General features: G+C 48.9%; 1 protein-coding gene across 4 annotated transcripts in view; it reads left to right on the top strand.

Moving 5' to 3' along the window:
• Positions 1–8,409: 8,409 nt before the first annotated feature.
• The window catches only part of IL11RA (interleukin 11 receptor subunit alpha), a 92,482-nt gene continuing 79,582 nt past the window's right edge, over positions 8,410–21,309 (top strand). Inside the window, exon 1 of one of the 4 annotated variants that reach the window (XM_087885446.1) lies at positions 8,410–8,524. The gene's annotated coding sequence lies outside the window, so the exon portion shown is untranslated. The remainder of the gene's footprint in view (positions 8,525–21,309) is intronic. The other 3 variants (XM_087885449.1, XM_087885447.1, XM_087885454.1) reach the window with 3 other exon arrangements.

The raw sequence follows: 21,309 nt of genomic DNA, 5'->3' as shown, positions 1-21,309 counted from the left end.
ACAGCCACTAAGCAACCGGTCGTAAGTCGAGAACTACTTGTAGAAAAGACTCGGAGAACTCATGGTCTTTATGATGTGGCTGGATGAAAGTCTTCAGGACCTTTAGTTACTGGTGTTGGAGCAGGGGGGAAAATATCCTTGGAAAACTTCAGCTCCAACACTGGAGGTTTTTAAGAAGAGACTGGACAGTCACTTGAAATGGTAGAGGGCTAACTCAAGGCCTTGTGGGGCAGATCCGGCCCGCAGGGTGCTTCGATTTGGCTTATATTCCCCCCTGGAAACAGCAAAGGACCTGCCCACGGTGCCTCTGCCAGCGAAAATGAAGCTCGGGAGCCCTCCCGAGCTCTGTTTTCACTGGTCAAGCTTTTGGGCCACCACAGGGACCCCCAACACAAGTGACATTGAGCCGGTCAAACACAACCCTGATGCGGCCCTCAGTGAAATTGAGTTTGACACCCCTGGTCTAGGGTCTCCTGCCAGAGCAGAGGGCTGGACTAGAAGATCTCCAAGGTCCCTTCCAGTTCTATTATTCTCTATTCGAAAGACAGCTTTATAGGAAAGTAAGGAGCAGGAACATGGGAAAAGCCAACACAGCGAAAGGTGAAAGGAAATCATCACAAACTGATGTCTGATCAGCAAATGGAATCACCTAAAATTGAGAGAATTGAGATGGACTGGATGGGATGGGGCCCCTTCAGACAGGAGATCCCGCTGTTTATTACCCAGGGCATGAAAAAGCAAAGATGAAGCAGCTTGTATAGCGCGGAAGGACATAACAAGAGCCGTCCTCGGCTACCACGCAATCAGACTAAATAATATTGATCAGATTTTGTAGACAACCTTTTAATGTGAGGATCATTTAAGTTTATGGTTCAACCGCCGAGGTAGAAGAAGAGGAGGTCGACCAAGGTCGGCTCAAAATCAACAGAACCGGCAAGGAAGATGTGCAGCCTCACTGGAACGCCAAGGTGGAAATATTTTTTAAAATGTTAATGTTAAAATGAAAATATTAAAATGTTAATATAAATACAAATTAAATTTTATTTAATTTAAAAACTTACAAATCCACAGCTGCAATGAATGGCTTAGGACATTGAAATGAACTTATCAATTCGGTCACTCAGGCGTTTCTTCATTACTAACACAATCGTCAAACAACTCTCTACGTGGACCTCTCCAAATGGAGTACAGGTAATCCCCACAACCACAATTGAGCCCAAAATTTCCATTGCTATGTAAGACAGTTGTTAAGAGAGTTTGCCCTATTTTACGACCTTTCTTGCCACAGTTGTTAAGTGAATCACTGCAGTTCTTAAGTTAATAACATGGTTGTTAAGTGAATCTGGCTTCCCCATGAAAGGTCACAAAAGGGGATCACATGACCCCAGGACCGTCATAAGTACATGCCAGTTGCCAAATGTTAGAATTTTGATCATGTGACCATGGAGATGATGCAATGGTCCTAAGTGGGAAAAACCACCACTTCCTCCTCCTCCTCCTCTTCTTCTTCTCCTTCTCCTCCTCCTCCTTCTTCTTGTTCTTCTTCTTCTGCCACATCCGTCATCGGATATTGTTGATCATATTGCTGATCCTATTTTTATCAACACCCGCCTGAAAAAGTGCTGTGTAGTTTTGTCCAAACCGGTCCCTTAGATTTTGAACCCATTATGTTGTTGTTCTGCCTGGACCTCGTTTGCCTTCAATCTTTCCTTGGAGGATTAAATGAAGTTTAGCGTATTTTTCTGGGTGTCGCATCACATGTCTGAAATATTCTAACTTTCCCTTTTTTATGGTTTTGATGATTTCCCTTGGTTTTCCCGGGCAGCTTATCACCTCCTCATTTCTGATTTTGTCAACCAAAATCTGTCATCACTTTTTTCAGTGCCGCTGTAACTTTGACCGGTCACTAACTGAATCATTGTAATTGTCAGTAAGTCTGCTGAATCTGTGTGGAGAGCAGCTGGATGGAAGGAGATGAAAGAAGTTGCAAAACTGAAGGGAGAGGCATCCATCATCTCTGCTCGGTTGCTGACTCTCTTTTGAACTGCAAAAGTTCTACATGCTGTACTAATAAAAGTCAAGGAGCAGAATGAGAAAAAATGGGACTGAAATGAATATAAAGAAGACCAGACCGAGACAACGAGTGCAACAGCCGACCTCGGAATTGGCAATGAAGAGGCTGGAACGATGGAACTGCTTTTTCCTCTCAAGACTCCCCTTCAGGAACCAAGGAAGATGATTTTTGGAAGAGCAGCCATGGAGGCCTGGGACGATATTCAAACACTCTGCTGAACTTATATCCACAAAGATCAGAAGAATAGGATAGAGTAACAGAGTTGGAAGGGACCTTGGAGGTCTTCTAGTCCAGCCCCCTGCTTAGGCAGGAAACCCTACATAGCATTTCAGACAAATAGTTATTCAATATCTTCTTAAAAGCTTCCAGTGTTGGAGCATTCACAACTTCTGGAGGCAAGTTGTTCCACTGATTAATGTTTCTAACTGTCAGGAAATTTCTCCTTAGTTCTAGGTTGCTTCTCTCCTTGATGAGTTTCCACCCATGGCTTCTTGTTCTGCCCTCAGGTGCTTTGGAGAATAGCTTGACTCCCTCTTCTTTGGGGCAGCCTCTGAGATATTGGAAGACTGCTATCATGTCTCCCCTGGTCCTTCTCTTCATTAAACTACACAAACCCAGTTCCTGCAACCGTTCTTCATATGTTTTAGCCTCCAGTCCCCTAATCCTTTTCATTGCTCTTCTCTGCACTCTTTCTAGAGCCTCTTTTTTATGTCATGGCCACCAAACCTGTATGCAGCATTCCAAGTGTGGCCTTACCAAGGCCTTATAAAGTGGTATTAACACTTCACTCGATCTTGATTCTGTCCCTCTGTTTATGCAGCCTAGAACTGTGTTGGCTTTTTTGGCAGCTGCTGCACATGGCTGGCTCCTATCTAAATGGTTGTCCACTAGGACTCCAAGATCCCTCTTACAGTTACTACTATTGAGCGAGGTACCACATATACAGTAGCTGTGCATTTTTTTTTCATGCCTAAATGTGGAATCTTACTTTTTTCACTGTTGAATTTCATTTTGTTAGATAGCACCCAATGTTCAAGTCTGTCAAGATCCTTCTGTATCTTCAGCCTAGAAGAAGCAAGATAGGACTGATGCTTCTGTATTTGGTGTTGGAGAAAACTCCTGAGATACCAAAGACCACCAGGAAAACAAACCATGGTCACCATTAGTTGCTGATTTGCTTCCGGGTGCAATTCAAGGTGCTGGTTGTCACCTTTAAAGCCCTCCATGGCTTGGAACCAGGTGATCTGAGGGACCATATCTTGCTGGTCACATCTATCTGACCCACCAGAGCAGGGAGGCAGGGAATGTGGTGGGTCCTATCCCCGAGGGAGATACACCTGGTGGGACCCAGAAGAAGGGCCTTCTCCATGGTGGCTCCCTCTCTCTGGAACATCTTTCCCCCAGAGATTAAAACGGCCCCCACTCTTAAACCCTTTTCCAGGAGGCCTTGAAGACGTGGTTTTGCCAGTAAGCCTGGGGAACCCACAGCGGGATGGAGCCCATTAAATGGCTAGTATGAATGTGAGTTGTCACCGGGGTAGAGAGCTCATTATTTCATTATTTTTCTTTTTATTATTTTTTATTTCTTTTATATGGTGTTTTTATATCTTGGTAAACTGCCTTGAGTTGCCATGTGTGAGTCGGGGGCAATATACATCTTCTAAATAAAAATAAATGGATCTTTGAACAAATCAACCCCTGAAAAAAACCCTGAAACAGACTCAGGCTCAACCCGTCCAAGACTGAGTGGCTGTGGTTTCCGGCGTCCCAATATAGCCAGTTGGTGCCATCACTATCCACCAGTTGCGTCCCTTTCTGGATCGGGACTCCTTGCGCATGGTCATTCATGCCCTTGTCACTTCCTGCCTGGACTACTGTAATGCTGTCTACATGGGGCTCCCCTTGAGGAGCACCTGGAGGCTCCAACTGGTCCAGAATGCGGCCGCACGAGTGGTTATGGGAGCGACACGGCGCACCCATGTAACATTTCTCCTGCGCGAGCTGCACTGGCTCCCGGTGGTCTTCCGGGTGCTCTTCAAGGTTTTGGTTACCACCTTTAGAGCGCTCCATGGCTCAGGACCGGGGTATTTACGAGACCCCCTTCTGCCACCGAGAGCCTCTCACCGACCAGTACGCTCCCACAGAGAGGGGCTCCTCAGGGTGTCGTCGGCCAAACAGTGTCGACTGGCGGCCCCAGGGGGAGAGCCTTCTCTGTGGGGGCACCTACGATCTGGAACGAGCTCCCCCCGGAGATACGGAGGATCCCGGATTTACGCACTTTCTGCTGTGCCCTCAAGACTTTTTTATTTCAACAAGCTGGGCTGGCTTAACTCTTTTTAATTGCTTAATTTTAATTTGTTTTTAAAAACAGGTGTTTTAATTAGTATGGGCCAAATTTATTTAATACGTTTTAAATTGTTTTTTAAATTTTATATTGTATGTGTTTTATCTCTGCTGTTCTCCGTCCTTCGGGAGGAGGGCAGTATATAAATCTAAATAAACTGAAACTGAATTCTCACTTCAGGCCCAAACGGCCAGGATCAAATTGTCCTTCTTTGGACACCTTATGAGAAGACCCAGAGGCCTCTGGAGAAGGCTCCGGTGCTGAGGAAGGTGGAAGGAGAGAGGACACACCAGCCACATGAGGGGCCTCAGTTACAGTGGTGATGAGGGCATGTTCAGAAGACCTGAAGATCCAGATTGGGGGCAGGTTGATCCAGAGAAGGTCTATCTATCATCGTCCCTAAAAGTTGACGATGTGCCAACTTGATGGCCTATCCCATTCCGGACAACTGACTGTCCAATCTCTTCTTGAAGACCTCCAATGATGGATCACCCACAACTCCTGGAGGGAAGCATTCCCACTAGTTTCTTGTTCTGTCAGGAAATTCCTCCTTTGTTGTAGGTTGGTCCTTGATAAGTTTCCATCCGTAGCTTCTTCTCCAGCTTCAGGGGCTTTGGAGAATAGATTGACCCCCCTCTTCTCTGGGGCAGCCCCTATGATATTGGAGGTAGGAAGAAAAGGCCATTTGCACCACTCCTGTCTCACCTGCCCAGCCTGAAAGTGACACCTGTTTCCTCCCCCAAAAAACCTTCTCAGGTGTCTTTGCTCTCCACCCAGCTCCCCTTTCCCTCCCCCCCTCCACTTTCTCTCTCTGCTTCTTCCAGTTGTCGGGAGCCTCTTCCTGCTCCTCCGGCTGACAATTTTACAAGAGGCAGCCGGGCTGGATATACTGCTCTGCCCAAGATCAATGCAGCAAGAAAAATAGCAACACATTTTATCCTCCGGTTTATGGGCCTTTAAGTAGAAATTAAAGCATCGAGCGGCAATGCAGAGGTTTCGCTTTGCGGGACTTGGACGCTGCTGATCTGGGAAGCTGAAGGGCATGTGGGGGGGGGGGCTGTTGAAGACTGGGGTGGGGGGGGACATGTGGGGAGGGGTTGGTGCTCCCAGAGTGGGGGAGACACAGGAGCCTCTGGGATCCCTAATGCATTTGGAATTAGATGTTGAGATAAAAAACAAGGAGAAAAGTGGGGGGAAAATTTGCGAGACAAGCGTTCTTGCAAGAAAAGCAAATGGGATTTTGGATTTTTTAATTCCTTCTCCAGGAACAAAGAGAGATAGAGATCGCCTGGAGAACTCTCTGCATATTCTTGAAAGGGTTTTCAGGTGTTTTGTCCCATCCTTCTTCTACTCAGGGCTGAGAATGGAGGTCCAGCCTCAAATCCCCCAATTGGACTGGCGCCCAAGGCAGGACTAGGAGCCCCCTCCCCAAACATCCCTGCTATCCGAATGGCAGACGGGGAGGGTGGACTAGCCCCTTCCCCTTTTTAGCCCTCCATCAGCACTTCCCACAAGCTCCCCTCCTCCCTCCGCAGTGCAGGATGAAAAGGGGATATATATATATATATTTTACAGTGAGGGTCTCTTTGTTTCCTCTGCAAAGTCTGCAGGTGGCAGGGGACCTCAGGCCCATGAACTTCAGACGGCAGACAAGATTTAGGAGGGGAGGGCAGGTTTGAAAAGTCAGCAGGTTCGTTTCCTGTAAAGAGAATTCACTTGCCCTGTTCACCGGGGGTTTTGCAGGGTTCAAGAGCCGAGCCCAGAGCCCTTCCTGGGGAGCTGCTTCCGGTCTAAAGAAGGAAATGGACCTGGAAGGCTCCGGGTGGGCCATCCCCCCTTTTAAACAAGGTCAAAAAACTTGGGAATGTCAATTCAGCTACTCTTCAATTTGCAACCTTTGACTTAGCAAGTGTGCAAAGTTACAATGGCACTGAAAAAAATGATTTAAGTTGCAGGTCAAGGAAAGGCTTGTGAAACCTTGGGTAGTAAAGAGCTGCTGGTGCCCAGATTCTGGACAAGATGTTCTTTCACCCCTGAGATGGGTGTGTCTCCAGAATGCCTGCCTGGCAGGGATTTCGCAAAGAATCCTGTGGTTCACGAGGTGCCCAAGGTGAAGGCCTTCCCTTGCCAGCTTGTCTGGTGCCCAGCCAGTCCTGTCCCCGGGACCTTGGGCAGCAGTTGATGCCATGCGCACTTGGGGGACTGTTGGCCTGGGGATTTGGGCCTCCTTCTGCCCCACAGGGTCTTTAATGCAGGGGGTTGGGGTGGCACTGTGACCAGCCAGGAACGCTCAGTGCTGAGTTCCAGAATGTTCTCTTGAGCAGAGGTGCCCAACCTTAAGCCACTTTATAAGACTTGTGGACTTCAACTCCCAGAATGCCCCAGCCAGCATGCAACAACACTGAAAAAAGTGGCCATTTTTCACACTTACGACCACTGCGGCACCCCCGAGGTCACGTGATCAAAATGTGGAGGCTTGGCAACTGGCTCATATTTATGACCGTTGCAGCCTCCTGGGCTCACGTGATCCCCTTTTGTGACCTGACAAGCAGTCAGAGGGGAAGCCGGATTCACTTAACAACCCCGTGACTAAAGTAACTTAACGTTTATTTAGTGACCATTCAAAGTTGGAAGGGACCTTATTTGCTTAATGACCACAAATTTGCTGAACAAGATTTCTTAATCTGTGATCATCCAGTGTCACCTTGTAGAGGAGATGGACAGCATACAAAATTTAATTTAATAAATTAAAAATATTAAATAAAATTTAATAAAAGTTTAATAAATAGATAAATATAAAATACGTGATTCACTTAACAACTGCAGGAACTTCCTAACAACTGTCATAAAATATTGTAACACGGGGCAAAACTCACTTAACCACTGTCTCACTTAGCACCAGAAATGTTGGGTTCAACTGTGGTTGTAAGTCACCTGTAGCCCCTACCTGAAGACCTGTTCCTGGAATGCTGGGGCCAAAGAGTGGGAGTGATGCCGCCTCAAGGCCTCTGAATGCGACTTACCCATAATATTTGCCTGGCAATATAGACAAGGGAGGCATGCAGGGATCAAACCTTGCAGCTCAGACCACGGGAAGCCCTTGCAAACTTAGGATCCTTGAGAGAGGCAGAGTTTGAACAGGGCCAGCAATTCCATCTTATCTGGAATTATAAAACCTTATCTAGGCCACTACATATATCTTGGCCAAAGGGTCTCAGTGGAAGGTGAAACAATAAAGGAAATTGAACGGTGTGCTAAATGGGGTTGGCAGGCATTCGGCAAGCTAAGCATAATTTTCAAGAACAACTTCTCCCTGGGCCTGAAGAGAAAAGCTTTTGATCCGCGTCTGCTCCCTGCTCTAACCTATGCCGGTGAAATGTGGACACTAACCTCACAATTGATGCAAAAACTGCGAGTGGCACAAAGAGCCACGGAAAGAGCCACGCTCGGCATCCCAAGACCAGATAGGAAAGCCCGCAGGTGGATTAGAGAGCAAAGAAAGGATATGAGATCATCAAGAGAGTCGAAGAACTGAAGTGGGAAGGGGCTGCTCAGATAGCCAGAAGAACTGAGGGTGGGTGGACCAAGGTGGTCACAGAATGGATCCCACTGGATCAAAAGCATCTGTGAAAGAGACCTAAAACAGGATGAAGCGACGACATAAACCAAATATGGCAAGTCCAGCTGGCCAAGGAAAAGTCAGGACTGTCTCGGTTGGAAACAGGCGGAAGAGGCCTTCATCCTGAAGCGGTTGGCCAATGGTGAGGATGAGGATGAGCAAACCATCTTTCAGCTGTGGAAGGAGGAATTGGGAGAACAGCTGGTGCAAAACCTTGCAAACTATACATTTTCTGATTTAAAACTCATTTCATGTTGAAGCAACTTTTTCTGGGCTGCTCTCTTGCCTCTTGCTCTGCTTTCCAATGGAGGCTCCGGATAGCCCCGCCAGCCCAGGGCGGGGGAGAGGGGCGGGGTGGGGGCGGGGGGGCTGGGACTCCCCCAGGAAAGGGGGGCCAAGAGAGGGGGAGGGGCGCGCTCGGCCAAAGCAGCGCCTCCTCCCCCGGCGCCTCTCGGCTCCTGCGCTCCCCGGACAGCCTCGGCCGGAGGTAAGGCAGCCGCTTTGGCCCGCCGGCCCGGAGCAGCGCAGCCTGGCAGGGAGCGCTCCGTCTGGCGGGGCGGCGGGTGGGCGAAGGACGGGGCTGGAGGGCCCGCGGTGGCCTCGCTTCTGCCCCTGGTCAGGGAAAGGGCGGGGCGGGAACTTGGCTCGGGCATCTCCCGCCGCAGCGCCGCTCAGCTGCCAGCCCGGCGGGTCTCCGTGCAGTCTCCGGCTCCGCTCCAGCGGCTCAGGTCGGGCCGGGCTCCCCGGGAAAGGGGGGGGAGGGTTCGGGGGGGGAGCAAGAGCGCGACTCAGGCCCGGGGAAGCGGCGGCTCTGCTGGGGCGCAGGCAGGAGGGGGGCTTCCTTGGGGCAGGGTCTCCGCGAGCCTCTCCCCCGAGGGCTTGGCACGGAAGGCGGGGAGGGCTGGTGGCTGGCCGGCTGCGTTCAGGAGCGGCGCTTCCGGGTGTGCCAGCCGCCGTCGTGGCTCTGGGTGAGCCGGTGCCCGGTTGCCAGTCCAGGTGTGGCTGGGAGGAAGTTCTCCCTCTGCGGCCTCTGCCGTCCGTCGGGCCGGTCTGGATGGGCTTACGGGGTCCTCTCCTTGCACCACACCCCGGACACACTCACATCCCCAGCATTTTCTCCAGAATGGTCGAAGGTCTCCCGCCTGAGCAGGGGGTTGGACTAGAAGACCTCCAAGGTCCCTCCCGACATCTCCTGGAGGGACTGACTTCAGGGACAATTTGCTCACCTGCGAAAGGGAGCCTCAAACTCCCGGGCCTCAATCTGAGCCTGGGGCAGGGAGGTTGGAGGGGCCGCTTCTCTCTGGTGTTTGCTGCCCACCCACCAGATCTGCTAGGCGGACCAAGATCCACACCCGATTACCCAGAGTGCTCGGTTTACAACTGGAATTCGGCCCAAAGTTTCCGTTGCTAAGCAAAACAGTTGTTAAGTGAGTTAGCCCCCATTTTACAACCTTTCTTGCCACCGTTAAATGAATCACTGCAGTTGTCCAGTTAGTAACACGGTTGTTGAGTGGATTCCCCATCGATTTTACTTGTCAGAGGGTCACAAAAGGGGATCACGTGACCCCAGAGAACGTTGCAGCGGTCGTAGGTGTGAAAATTGGTTGTAAGTCACTTTGTTCAGTGCTTTCTTAACTTCGAAATGGACCCATGGAACAGAAGCTGCCTTCAGAAGTTGTGGGAGCTTCATCATTGGAGCTTTCAAGAAGAGACTGGGCTGCCATCGGTCAGAAATGACATATATAAATTTAAATATAAATAAATAAAAATAGGGTCTCCTGCTTGGGTGGGGGGTTGGACTAGATGACCCCTAAGGTCCCTTCCAACTCTGTGATTTTGAAAGGCCACTAAACAAATAGTTGTAATAGTTATTACCTGTAGTCTGGTAACACCTGGGAAACACACCTGTTGGAACAGCCCCCCTGAGACCAAATTGGTCCCATCATCTCTGCTGGCCTTCTGCAAAGCATGGAAGTTTTGGCTTTTATCCCAGGTGGGGGCTTGAGTGAGTTGAATTGGGGTGGGGTGAAGTTGCCAGTTTTCTTCTTTTTACTGGGTACATTTTTATGCGCTTGTTTTGATGTTTGTGATAGAGACCCTTTTAGTGGGCGAGGGCTGGGCTTCAGACGCCCCACGAAGGACTCACGGATCGAAAGTTGCAGGTCAAGGAAAGGCTTGTGAAACCTTGGCCAGTTAAAGAGCTGCTGGTGCCCGGATTCTGGACAAGATGTTCTTTCACCCCTGAGATGGGTGTGTCTCCAGGATGCCTGCCTGGCAGGGATTTCGCAAAGAATCCTGTGGTTCACAAGGTGCCCAAGGTGAAGGCCTTCCCTTGCCAGCTTGTCTGGCACCCAACCAGTCCTGTCCCTGGGACCTTGGGCAGCAGTTGATGCCATGCGCGCTTGGGGGACTGTTGGCCTGGGGATTTGGGCCTCCTTCTGCCCCACAGGGTCTTTAATGCAGGGGGTTGGGGTGGCACTATGTCCAGCCAGGAATGCCCAGTGCTGAGTTCCAGAATGTTCCCTTGAGCAGGGTTCTCCAACCTTGGGCACAAGTCTTAAACTGGCTGGGCATTCTGGGAGTTGAAGTCCACAAGTCTTAAAGTGGCCAAGGTTGGAGACCCCTGCTCAAGAGGACCAAAACTGGAGACTTCTTTGGATGTCAACCTGAGAAGATGACAGTGGTCAGTTGGTGATGTGAGTTGGCCATTCTTATGACTGCTTTTCACAGTTATGACCATTGCAGCATCCCTGGGGTCACGTGATTTACCGTCAGATGCTGGCAGCCAACTCACATTGGGGTCACATGATCCCCTTTTGTGACCCTCTGATGAGCAAAATCCATGGGGAAGCCAGATTCACTTAACAACCGTGTCACTACCTTCACATCTGCAGGGCTTCGCTTAACAACTGAGGCAAGAACGGTGATAACGTGGGACAAAACTCACAACTCTCTTGCTTAACAACAGACATTTTGGCTTCAACTGTGGTCATAAGCCGAGGACTACCTGTGTCCGTGGTGGCGAACCTCTGGCACATGTGGGCCCTCGCGCTGTTGCCAGCTGCTCTTCTAATTTCCAGCGTGCCCATGTGCACCGGCCATCTGCTCTTCGGGCTTCCCGTACTCCGCACGCACGGGCGTTCTGGTTTGGGCGCTCGGTGCCGAAAAGGTTCGCCATCACTGACCTATGTCGCGTTGCAAGAGCCAGGTGTGGTCCGTAAAGGGATGCCAAGCAGGGGATTTTTGAGTCCCTCGCTCCTCTGCGTCACAAACGTCTCTTAAACTCTGAGACGATGAGTGTAAAGACACCTCAATGGCACAGGCACTGCTGCAAAGTCTGGCAAGTTTCAGAGCAGGTAGGAAGAATATAACGGAGGGATTTCTACAGGTAGTCCTCGACTTACGACCACCGTTGAGCCCAACTTGTATGTTGTTAAGTGAGAAATTTGTTAAGTGAGTCTTTCCCCACTCTACGACTTTTCTTGCCACCGTTGTTAAGTGAGCCACTGCAGCTGTTAAGTTAGCAACACGGTTGTTAAGTGAATCTTGCTTTGCCCATAGACTTTGCTTGTCGGAAGGTCGCAAAGGGAATCATGTCACCCCGGAGACGCTGGAACTGTCATAAGTACATGCCAGTTGCCTCTGAATTTTGATCCTGGGACTTTGGGGATTCTTCAACAGTCCTGAGTGTGAAAAATGTCACTTTTTTTCAGTGAGGTTATAACTTTGCAGGGTCACTAAATGAACTGTTGTCAGCCAAGGGCTATCTGTACATGCTTATGTGCTGGGCAGCCTCGGTGCTGGGAGGCAGCTTCCTATGCCCGGGAGAAGAGGGGTGGACAGGAAGTGGTAGCCTTCATCCTGCTCTCTTTGAGAGCTTTCTAAGAGTTTCTTGGGGGTGGGACTGGGGGGCTTCAAAGACATCGAGGAGATTGAAGCCCCCCTCCCTGATTTTCAGGTGCATCATAACATGAATGGCTCCGATGTCTTGACTCTTTTTGACTTCAGCCTGCAGACACCCCCCCACCAACCCCAAGCCTCCCCCGTGGCCAAGGAAGCCAGATTTGAGGGGGGGGGGGCTGGACCTAAGTGGATGGGGAGGGGAGGGAGCGGATAAAGACCTAGCTCTGCCGGTTGTCACGTTGATAGATTAATATCAGATCCCACCTCCCTCCCTGCTCATCCTTTAGCTCAGGGGTCTCCAATCTTGGCCACTTTAAAACTTGTGGACTCCAACTCCCAGAATTCCTCAGCCAGCTTTGCTGGCTGAGGAATTCTGGGAGTTGGAGTCCACAAGTCTTAAAGTGACCAAGGCCCCTGTTCTAGCTATTGCATTTTGCATTTTTATTTCTTTGCAGTACTTTATCGATTAAGAGTTTTATTTTTTAAACAAAAAAATATTCTAAACTGCTCAAAGTTGCCCCGCGGTGAGGTTGGTGGCCAATAAATTTGATGAATAAAATAAAGAGTCGTTGCCTCTTCCTAGAACAGAGCTGGACCCCCCCCCCTCCGGCTCTTTTGGGGGCTCAACCGGAGAGAACGGGAAGGAAACTTGCGCATGTGGCTGTTTCGTGAATATTCAGGAAGTCTTAACTCATTCAAAGGGCCTGCCAGGCCAACCTCTGTGCTGTCACCCCTTGTGTCTTTCGCCAGCCGCTTCTCTCGCCCCACACCGGCCTTCAGCCCCTGTTCGGCGTTTGGGGCGGGTTTTTGCAGAAAAGGGCAGGGATTGATACTTGCAGGACTACCTCCTACCAGCCTCCCACTGCCCAGTGCGCTCACATAGGACTGCCCTCCGGGTTCCATCGGCCAGACAGTTTCGGCTAGCGGCCCCCAGGATGAGGGCGTTCTCTGTGGTCGCACTGACCCACTGGAATGGTTTACCCACTCTGCTCCGGACATCCCCTGACCTCTGCACCTTCCGTGCCGACCTAAAGACATGGCTCTTTCAGCAAATTCCCTGATCTGCCGTGCATTTTAATTTGGGGGATTTGGGGTTTTTAAATCGGATTTTAACATTTTATTTCTATTTATTGTTGGGTTGTTTTATTCTGTGAGCCGCCCCGAGTCCCTCGGGAGAAGTGCGGCATATAAATATGACAATAAATAAAATAAATTGTGGCCTCTTGCTGGAGTTTGGCCAGCAAATTCCGGCTGTACTGTGCAACATGTAGACCTGAGCATTGAGCGCCTCCTGCAATCTGCCTTTTCAGAGGTGGCCCTGTGGGGATGATGGGAGTTGTAGTCAATCAATTATACCTTGAGGGCCTTGGGTCATTCCCTGGGGTCCTTTGATTGCTGTGCACACATTATTACGATGATGATTATCATGATAGAATTCAAACAGAATTATTCTGTTGCTTTGCACGTCCACTGAGAGCTTCTGATCCCAAGACAAATTCCTTTGCGTCTAATCACAGATGGCCAGATAAAGCATTCCGTTCAAGTCTCCTGCTTGAGCAGAGAGGGTTGGACTAGAAGACCTCCAAGGTCCCTTCCAACTCTGTTATTCTGTTAATTCAATTCCGTTCACTCAAAATCAGGGGTCTTTTATCCTGTATAGTAAACTTGGCCGCCAGTCTCGCTCTCCTCTTTGGGGGTGCAGACATGGGGCCGGTGGGCACTTAAGAGAGGGGGGGTGGGCTGCAGGGCAGAAGAGAAGGAGGCTGTCTGGTGAGATTTGGGGCGACTGCCAGAAGCAACTAAAAGTGTGAATGGAAGAACGGGGAGGAGGCTGGCCAAGTCTGGGCAGAGACTGGCCAATGGAGAGAGATTGGGCAGCAGAGCCCCTTTCTTAGAGGAGGGGGCTGCCTGGGGTGGGGGGCTTTCCCAGTCAGGACAAAATCTGGGGGGGGGGTGATGCAGGGATTGCATGTACATCCCCACCCCCACCAAAGAGCAGCTGAAGGAGGGGGGGGGCGTGTGGGGCTTCTCCTTGAAGCATGAATGAATCAAGGCGTGAATGAACCAGCCAGAGAGGGTGACTCAGCCTGCATCAGCACCGCCTCCCCCTCCCCCACTGCGGAACCTGAGTCCTTTTGGAAGCGGCCCCTGTGGTGGCCCACGGACGGCCTTATCGGAAGCCTCCCCACCACCCACCACCTCCCTCACCCCCGTGATTTACGGCCCATCTGTCGGCTGGCTGTCCTTTGCAGGAGCGTCCTTCAAGCGAGGGGACGAGGCCGGTTGAAGAATCGTTCCCTGGTGGGGGGGGGAGGAAACGGCTGCAGGGGGGGGGCTGGAAGGTGGGTGCAGGGTGCATCAAGGAGAGGCCTCTTGAGGGCTGTGGGTGCAGGCGGGTGGGGAGAAGGGCATTGCAACGGCTGGGGAGACGGGCCAGGTTGAAGAATGTGCCTGTGGCATCCTTTCCCTGGCACAGCTGCAAATGCCATGGCAAACACTTACAGAATACAGAAGGAGAGAGTGGGGAGGGACCTCGGAGGTCATCTAGTCCAACCCCCTGATCATGCAGGAAGCCCTGCACCGTTTCAGACAAGGGGCTGTCCAGTCTCTTCTTAAAAACCTCCAGTGTTGGAGCAGCCACAACTTCTGGAGGGAAGTCGTTCCACCGCTTAACGGAATAACCAAGTTGGAAGGGACCTCGGAGGTCTTCTAGTCCAACCCCCTGCTTGAGCAGGAGAGCCTTCAGACAAATGGCTGCCCAATCTCTTCTAGCATTTCTTCTGCTTCTGCCCCTCCCCCCCGAGCCCCCTCACTGCATGGCTCTACTGGAGGCAGCAGCCAAACCAGGCTGCCTGAAGCAGACACAGTGTGCAGTGTGCTAAGGCCGCCATTTAAGCCAGGGCACCTTTAAGACTTGTGGACTTCAACTCCCAGCAAAGCTGACTGTGGAATTCTGGGGGTTGAAGTCCACAAGTCTTAAAAGTTGCCAAGGTTGGAGAGCCCTGATTTAAGCTGAATCAAAAAGTGCCCATTCAACCCGCTTTCTCAAGTGGGTGCCATAAAGCAGTGTTTCTCAACCTTGGAAGCTTGAAGATGGGTGGACTTCAACTCCCAGAATCCCCCAGCCAGCAGCGCTGGCTGGGGGATTCTGGGAGTTGAAGTCCACCCATCTTCAAGCTTCCAAGGTTGAGAAACACTGCCATAAAGGATATTAAGTCAGTCCTCGACAGTTCATTTAGTGACCATTCAAAGTTACAACGGCATTGAAAAAAGTTGACTTATGACCGTTTTTCACACTTACGACCACGGCAGCCTCCCCGTGGTCACGTGATCAAAATTCGGATGCTTGGCAACTGACTCATATTTATGACATCCCGGGGTCACTGAAAAAAGTGACTTATGAGCATTTTTCAGACTTAGGACCATTGCAGCAACCCCCATGGTCACATAATTTACATTTGGATGGTCATAATTCACATTTATGACGGCTGCAATGTCCTGGAGTCACATGATTTGCAACCTTCTGACAATGGGGAAACCATGTTCACTTAACGACCGTGTTACTAATTTAACAGCTGCAGTGATTCACCTAACAAACTTGGAAAGAAAAGTCGTAGAATGGGGCAAAACTCACTTAACAAATTTCCCACTTAACGACATAAATGTTGGGCTCAATTGTGAACCTTCAAATTTTGGGCTCAATAAGTTGAGGACTCCCTGTGGTTCTGTCCCATAAGACAGCTTGCCTTTCTAAAAAAAAAAAAAAAAGACCATTTATTTTAAGCAAACAATATGACAAATTCTTCGTTGTTGTTGTTTTCAAATTGACTCTCCAGTGCAAGACTTCCCCTCTGATGCGTTGGGGAAGCCTGCAAAATCCAAAACCAGTAAGACTTTCTCCACTAGCTGCAGGCTGGGACGTTTCTGCATAAACTAAGACGTTCTCAGATTTAAAAACTGCTGAGCTGCCTGTGAAATTTCACGCAAGAGAGCCATGGACGTTTATGGCCTCAGCTGCACCTCCCGTTTTTCTCCGGGTGCAATCTTTCTTCGAGGCTAATGCTGCCCCCCCCCCCGCCCCTCGTGCTGTTTAACAAGGAGGTTGAATGGGGTCTGGAGGGCAGGACCAGTGAAGGTGGAGGGGCAGGGGGGGCTGCAGATTCTTCTCCCTTTGTGCTAAAGAGGGGCTTCTCCTTGAGGGTGCCGCCAGGACCAGATTCTCCGTCTTCAAGGTTTTGATAAATGATTTTAGAGGAAGCAAGGAAGAGGATGCATTTTGTATTTTAGAATTCAGGGGACGTTAGCTAGCATTTCAGAAGTCAGAAAGTAAACTCGAAGCTATCTCTGTTGGAAAAATGGATTGATTTTTTGCATTTTGCAAATACAGTCATTTGCATTCCAATTTCCATTTTGCGAATCAGCTGCTCAGGTACAATATTGGCTTCGTATACCCACCTTAGTTATGCTCTTAAGAAAAAGGCCTTGAAATTTATCAGCTCTTTGAAGCAGATTGCATTAAAGCAAAATGGAACGATTGTTGTAGGATGTATTAATTGCAGGTAGTCCTTGACTTACAAACATATTGAGCCCAAAATTTATGCTGCTAAGCGAGAGTTGTTAAGTGAATTTTGTCCCATTTAGCAACTTTTCTTGACACAGTTGTTGAGTGAATCACTACACTGTTAAGTTAATAACACGGTTGCTAAGTGAATCTGGCTTCACTGTTGATTTTGCTTGTTAGAAGATTAGGGTTAGGGTTAATCTGACATCTCCCAATAATTTAGAGCAGAGGTCTTCAAACTTGGCAGCTTTAAGACTTGTGGACTTCATCTCCCAGAATTCTCCAGCCAGCTGGCTGGAGAATTCTGGGAGATGAAGTCCACAAGTCTTAAAGCTGCCAAGTTTGAAGACCTCTGATTTAGAGGCTCAAGAGAGCCCCTTCTCCCCACTTTCTGAGCTAAGCAGATGTTTTCCCAGCAGCTGTTCCTCCCCTTCTCAAGGTCATCCCCTCCTTCCATCCAAAGACAGGAGTTGCTGGCAAAGGGAGCAAGAGTGAGGCTTCCAGGGGCTGCAAAAAAGAAAATGCCATTTTAGGCTGCAACCTTTGCATCATTTTCTGGAAAGGGGAAGTGACGTCTGTGTTATTCAGGCCTCGCTTTGTCTGTTGCGTCTACATATAGTCCTCGAATTACAACTGTTCATTTTTTTATTTTTTTATTTAATTTATTTATTTTATTGTTCATATTTATATACCGCCCTTCTCCCGAAGGACTCGGGGCGGTGAACAGCCAACAGATAAAACACAAGAAATACAAAATTTAAAAACAGTATTAAAATCCAATTAAATTAATTTAACCCACAATTAAAAGCACCCCTGAATTAAGACCCATAATTAAACAATTTAAAAATTAAAACAATTTAAAAGAATTTAGTGACCATTCAAAATTACGATGGCACTGAAATCAGTGACTTAAGATCCTTTTTCACACTTACGGCTGTTGCAGCACCCCCAAGGACACAGGATGAAAATTCAGACGCTTTGGCAATTGGTTCATATTTGTGTCCTGGGGCCACGTAATCCCCTTTTGCGACCTTCTGGCAAGCAAAATCCACAAGGAAGCCAGATTCACTTAATGACTAGGTTGCTAACTTATCAACCGCAGGGATTCGCTTAACAACTGTGCCAAGAAAGGTTGTAAAATGGAGCAAAAGCTCAGTTAACAAATGTCTCACTTAACAGCGGAAACATTGGGCTCAATTGTGGTCATATGTCCAGGACTACCTGTACTTTTAGTCTTCCCATCCTGTAGATTCGGACAAGCATTACCTAGTTGAGGGAAGGGGATGCCTGGAAACTTTTTTTATATATAAATATTTTTATTGTTTTATATCACAGATTCCATTTCTATATTGAACAGAGTGTTTTCTAGGTGTCCAAAGTGTTAAAAGTATAAACATCATCTTAATCATTATAATCATATACATATAAACATATATGCGATAATATCAATCGTTATTGAAAAGTATGCTATCTTCCATGATGATATCAATTATATAACCATCAAAATATCTACTCATCAGCTTTTCTTTCTCATGTAGTCCGTATTTCACATAAATCCACTCATCTAACCTCTTTATCTGTCAACGAACCATTTGTAGAAAAGTTCCCATGTTATAAAACATTCAGAATCGTCTTTTTCTTGGATCTTTAGAGTTAGCCTCTCCGTTTCTGCAGGGGATTGAGGAAAAGGGATATATTTAGATTCAGCCTGCAGGGAAGGCAGCTGAGGGGGAACTTCGTCCCTGTGGAAAAGGCTTGAAGGAGGGTCAGCCGGAAGGGGGCCAAGTCCTTTCCGGCTTCGTCCCCGAGAGAGCGGCCGTGGAGCCATGCCTGGGAGTGACGGGCAGGCGGGCTGCGGACGGATGCTAGGAAAGGCTTCCCAAGGCAGGAGGGGGGTTTCTGCCAGCAGCACCCGCTGACCCAGAACGGGCCTGGGGGGTGGGGGGTGGGGGTGGGGGTGGGGGGCTCCAATTGCAGACCTCCAGGAAAGTGAAGGCTCAGCTGTCCTTGGTCTGGGATCGAGAAAGGAGAATATTTGTAGCTCGGGGTTGAAATGAGGGGCCCTTGGTGCTCTCTGAGTTTGGTGGTTTTCTTGCAGACGTTTCATGACCCAACTAGGGAACATCATCAGTGCTAGAAGGGAGGGGGGGTTGCAGGGAGGAGGAGGAGGAGGAGGACTGTGGGGTCCTTGGTGCTCTCCAAGCTTGGTGGTTTTCTTGCAGATGTTTCGTGACTCAAACTAGGGAACATCATCAGTGCAAGAAATAAAAATAAAATTAATTAATTAATAAATAAGAATGGGGGTGTGCAGGGAGGAGGAGGATGGTGGAAACTTTGGTGCTCTCTGGGCTAGTTTTCTTGCACCGCTTGGTCTGGGATGCTGTCATCTGGAGAGGAGGAGATGCTGGGGGGACAACAGGACCCCTTCCCATTCCAGGTGCCAGCATTTTTTGCACTTGGAACGTGATGGCCAAATCTGGCCCTAGGGCCTCCCTCTGCGTGCTTTTTCCAATAAGCAACCAAGTCGGACTATCATTTAAAAGCAATTTATTCAGTGGTGGGATTCAAGTAACTGAACAACCGGTTCTCTGCCCTCATGATTTCTTCCAACAACCAGTTTGCCAAACTGCTCAGAAAGTTAACAACCGGTTCTTCCGAAGTGGTGCGAACTGGCTGAATCCCACCACTGAATTTATTACTCTGATAAAGTGGGGGGTCTGTCTATGAAAAGGGGGAGCCTGGAAAAATGGCTTTGATAGCACAACGAAGAACTTCAAAGCAAAAGTGGATTGGTTTAGAAATAGTAAATCTGTCCAGTTGCATCACAAGAACCAAAGCCTCCAGTAACACGTGAGCAGAGCATTGTATTCTGAATATAAATAAAAGACACATTTGCAAAGGAAAAACTTCAGAGCGGGTAAAGAAGATACTTTCTCAGGGCTTCCCAAGGTTGGGCTCAACTGTTTGCTTGGTTCGTGGAGGCTTGAGAAGAGCTGAAAACCAAACTTTCATCTAAATTTTTAGGGGTGGGGAATTTGTGGTGGGTGGGGATTGTCATGTGTGTTGGGCTTGGTCTCTGGGTCAGAGGTGGGTTTCAGCAGGTTCTGACCAGTTCTGGAGAACCGGTAGCGGAAATTTTGAGTAGTTCAGAGAACCAGTAGTAAAAATTCTGACTGGCCCCTCCCCCATCTATTCTCTGTCTCCCAAGTCCCAGCTGATCGGGAGGAAATGGGGATTTTGCACTAACCTTCCCCTGCCATGCCCACCAAGCCACACCCACAGAACCAGTAGTAAAAAATTTTGAAACCCACCACTGCTCTGGGTGTTATGTGAATTTCGTTGTATGGGTATACTGTGTATAATAACAACTGTGTATAATGACAATAAACTTTATATATATATAATAGGATCCACACAGGTATTTTACCGTGAATGGGTTAAACCAGACTGCAAGGGAAAAGGGAAGTACATAGAATAATAGAGTTGGAAGGGACTCAGAGGTCTTCTAGTCCAACCCCCTAATGAAGCAGGAGACCCTGTTCCATTTCAAACAAACGGTTGTCCAGTCTCCTTGTGAAAGCCTCCAGTGATGGAGCTCCCACACCTTCTGGGGGCAACTTCTGTTCCACTGGTTAATCGTTTCCACCGTCTGGAAATTCCTCCTCAGCCCTACGTTGCTTCTCTCCTTGATTAGTTTCCATCCATTGTTTCCTGTCCTGCCTTTTGGTGCTTTGGAAGAAAAATCCAGTCCGGTTCCAAGCCGGGAGAAAGACGCTGGAAATAAAAGGGAGGTAGCTGCAGGAAAGAAGGCCTCCGTTTACTTGGTAGCCAGAAACTTCAGTGACAGCAGCATGTTTTTGGGGCGGCTGACCAAATGGAATTGAGAGCAGGTGGGCTTTTTATATATTCTTCTGGGCTTTGTGATTGAAATGCTTGTTCCTGTGCTAGAATATGTCCTTTAATATTTTAATGGTTGTTGCCAGATTCCTATGAGGTCATGTAGGGGTCATGGCTGGCTCTACAGGCAAAAAGGGAAGTGCGAACCCTAGGTCTTTGTCTGAGCTAATCTTGTCAGCTTTGGCTCCTTGCCTGTTGTGCTGCTTATTTGGAGTTTCTGGTTACTCTTTGCTTCTGAACAGAGTGGCCCAGTCTTTCTGAATGGATACAAAACCTCCATTCCTGAAATCTAGCGGCCTCTTCAGGCTTCTGCTTGAGGCTGCTTTCCTATGGCAGGAGGACTGGGGCTGCTTCCTGCCTCTTCTCCTTCAGGGAAAATGTTCTATTCCGCCTCTTTTTAATATTAAGAATGAAGAATATTTTATTCTGGGGAGGAGAGACTTCCTACAGGTGCCTTGGAAAATAGCTTGCCCCCTTCCTCTTTGTGGCAGCCGCTCAAATACTGGAATCATGTCGCCCCCGGTCCTTCTTTTCATTAGGTGAGACATACCCAGTTCCTGTAACCCTTCTTCCTTTGCTTTAAACTGAGCGTGCGCAGGAACAGGCCCTGTCATTAGTTCAAGCCCAGCCACTCAGCCTTGATTGCAGAGGTTCTGTGGTTAGGGCACCATCCAGATTTTAAACAAAGGTTGGGAAGAAGCCACTCACTGTCAGGAAAGCTGAGACTGTTTACTACGCAGTTCCAACAGGCTGGATTCCTGCACGGGCAGGTTTTCTCCTAAGAGGACTGGAGTGCGGCTGACCACAGGCATGGAGAGTTGCTCCAAGTTTGGGAGGGGGGCACTCTGGGATGGTGACTCTCTTAGATAAGGAGCCTTTTCCTGGAGTCATCTCTAGCTGGGCTCTGGGTC

This window comes from Pantherophis guttatus, chromosome 2, assembly GCF_059756535.1.
Source record: "Pantherophis guttatus breed Tessera chromosome 2, ASM5975653v1, whole genome shotgun sequence".
Lineage (NCBI taxonomy): Eukaryota > Metazoa > Chordata > Lepidosauria > Squamata > Colubridae > Pantherophis > Pantherophis guttatus.
This window is presented reverse-complemented; position numbering and strand designations above follow the sequence as displayed.